We start from the raw sequence: 3069 nt of genomic DNA, 5'->3' as shown, positions 1-3069 counted from the left end.
TAAAAATGGGGTAAATGGATAAAAACCCTATTTGTTTTATAGGTATCTTGGAGCAAAGAAGAATAAGAAAAGCAAAAGAGGGATTGAAAGGCAAAATCGGAAAATTTGCCAGTGCAGATCAGTCAACTTCGACATAGAACTGAGACCTTAGAATGAACCAGATGATGAACTTTATATCAATAGAAAGACTCAGATGTCTAGTTTCTAGCGCTTTTTACGATTCGTCAATATCATTTTCTAAAAGAAGTTATGGCCGATTTAGTACAAGAAGGTCAGACTGCGCGTGAATATGAGGTTGGACGGAAATTTATGTTTTGAGGCCCAAATCACACCACGAAGCCCGAGGACGAGTTTTTGCTTCACATTTCAACTTAGTATGGACAAATTGTGCGACGTGAATGGTTGGAATGAGTCATCAACACTACTAGAAAATGGGCTTGTGAGCACCGATTCAGCCCACTGATTGGGGTTGGTGTGTGTTACCCAACAGTTTGTCACCATTTTGTTGGATTGGTGCCTTGTCATGCAGCATTCACCGATCATGGGTGGCTAATGGGCTTTTTGCCAATTTAATATTCCACAATTTGTATACGTGGCAAATTTTGTATATTGACTACTCTGCAATCCAATACCTACTCCAAAAGGCTCAAACAGAGCTGGGTACTTGAGTAGGGTTCTCAACTACTTACTCTCTTCCTACTCGACCCAAAAAAATTCTCTTGCACAAATTTTTGCTTTTAGATTCTTCTTAAGTTGTACACAACACCACCTACACCAATGGCTTCAGGTTGAGCCGATCTACAAAAGCCCCAAACTTCCAAAACTTGCCGTCACAGGAGTTTGCCACACGCGCCGCTCCTTGCTTTATACTTTTCCAATATCGACTCGAACCGGCTTCGATCACATTCTCAATGGATCCAGACCAGATAAGAAGCTCACAATGGGTCAGTTATTTATTATGGTTTTATGTCAGTTTTCCTACTATTGCTAGATCATTTTCGATTTGAAAATTCGTGGAGTTGTTTTTTTTTTTTTTTGGTTAATTAATTAGGGTTTGTTGCTGGAATGCAATCTTTAGCGAATGTTTTTGGTATTCTGGTGTATTGGGATGTTTCTTCTGAAATGAGAAACTGGCTTGTTGAATCTTTTTTTTTTTTTTGGGTCAACTGTTTGTTGAATCTTGTTTAGTTACAAACTGGAGACAAGCTGTTAAAATATATTCAATTTGCACTCAACTTAAAACAAATTCCAGTTTTATGCAAGTTTTTAAATCTATTGGTTGGCTTTTTTTATTTTATTTTTAAATGTAACTTCTTCTAGTTGGTGATATTGGGGCTATTTTTTCTTCTTCTTCTAGAAGGTCTCAGGTTTTCTGGAAATGGAGAAGCAGAGAAGGATAATTCTAATATAGTCATGCAATTCCATATTATGTGGAGTTCTTCTCATCGTAAATGCAATGAAGGTGAATATATATTTTGTAGTTTCATTTATATTGATCTACCATGATAATGATTACATGTCCTTTATGAAACATGTTTCAGATTAGAAAGAACCAAACATATTTAGCTTCATGTGGTACCCTCTGATTATAGAGATGAATTTTATCAGGTAATCGATCATGATCCCACTTAGTCATATTTTGGGATTTTCCTTAGTAAGTGCATCATCTGTTTGTACGAGTATGAAAATTGAACATGTACCTCTCCATTGTGGTGGCAATTTGGATCTAGCTAGCTAGAAGGTATATGTATATACTATATAGGAAGAATAAAGTCCTCACTAGCTTAACTGTGACCATTGCATATTAAGTTGGGTTATGCATTATTTATAAATGCATTTCCAGCTTCTAGCTATTGTAAATTAAGTTTGGGTATAAATTAAGTTGGGATATACAAGTTGGGTTGTACATTATATATGACTAGCTTATTATGGTGATTATGTAGCTTATTATGATTTAAGGATGCAATTAAAACATTTGAATGATGTAGCATTATATGCTCGTAACAAGGTAATGCAGCTGTATACCCTCTACATATATCTTTTCTCATTTACATTCGATTATATCAATTTGGCTTCCTCTATATATTCAACGTTAAATGTGATGGACATGTTCACCTTTATTGAGTTCTATTGGTCATGTTTATGTTGAATAAACTTGTCGTCACATTGTGTATACAGTTATATCTTACGTTACAAGTTATATATGACTAGGTCATGTATGTAGTTGTATCTTACATTTATGGTTTAACTTTTCTAGGTATGGTGCGTACCCTAAATCTTGGGCTTGAGAAGACAATGCATATCAAGATCTCTGTGGCATGAGATAACTTGTGAAGGATATTTGGTATGCTGATTGCATCAATATTCAATATTCAATTACAAACTTTGTATACGCATGTCAAAATATGCTGGAAATGGAATGAGTTGCATATGCATTAATGTTGTATTGTTTTTTTCAACGGTATGCAACTATGCATTGTTGTATTGTTACATTTAGATACTTGTATTAATTTTGCTTTACTTTGTTATTGTTGCATTTCTTTCTCCACTGTGCGCACATTAATTATCAATCAGCTGCATCTTAATATAGTAACATTGTTACTGTTCTAACTTGTTATTCTTTGGATGTATATATTCAGAGCAGCTTGAGGTTATGCTCGGTAGGTGGAGCTCAGCCTTGGAGGTCTCCATATAACCGTACAGGATTCTGTTGCAACTACATTTTTTTAAAAAAAATTTGGTAAAATCTGGTAGACCATTTTTTATATGGTTTCCAGCATGTGAATTGGTGGGTTGTAATAGCTTTGTTGCAGGAATGTTCAACATATTGCTTTTAATTGAATGATTGGTTGCCTTTTAAATTTCCTAAAATTGAATATTATAAAATATAAAATACTGGATAAGCAATAGTGTAGGAAGAGACCTAATTAAAAATAAAAAATAAAAAAAATCTATCCATTTTTCACACCGTTTGGAATAGTGGCCACAATGGGGACATTGTCTGACAGAAAACAGAGATGGCAGAGCAGACCAAGAAGAAATTTTGCCACGGAAGACATATGGGTGCCC

At 34.8% G+C, this 3069-nt stretch overlaps 1 long non-coding RNA gene across 1 annotated transcript; it reads left to right on the top strand.

The window, feature by feature from the left end:
- Positions 1–440: 440 nt before the first annotated feature.
- LOC133729288 (uncharacterized) lies at positions 441–2861 on the top strand. Its single transcript, XR_009856329.1, has 5 exons — positions 441–944; positions 1358–1462; positions 1542–1608; positions 2258–2344; positions 2640–2861. It is a non-coding gene; the product is annotated as an uncharacterized LOC133729288 (long non-coding RNA).
- The last annotated feature ends 208 nt before the right edge of the window (positions 2862–3069 follow it).

The sequence above is a fragment of the Rosa rugosa genome, chromosome 2, assembly GCF_958449725.1.
Source record: "Rosa rugosa chromosome 2, drRosRugo1.1, whole genome shotgun sequence".
Taxonomy (NCBI): domain Eukaryota; kingdom Viridiplantae; phylum Streptophyta; class Magnoliopsida; order Rosales; family Rosaceae; genus Rosa; species Rosa rugosa.
Note: the sequence above shows the minus strand (reverse complement) of the source record. Positions and strands in the feature narration are given on the sequence as shown.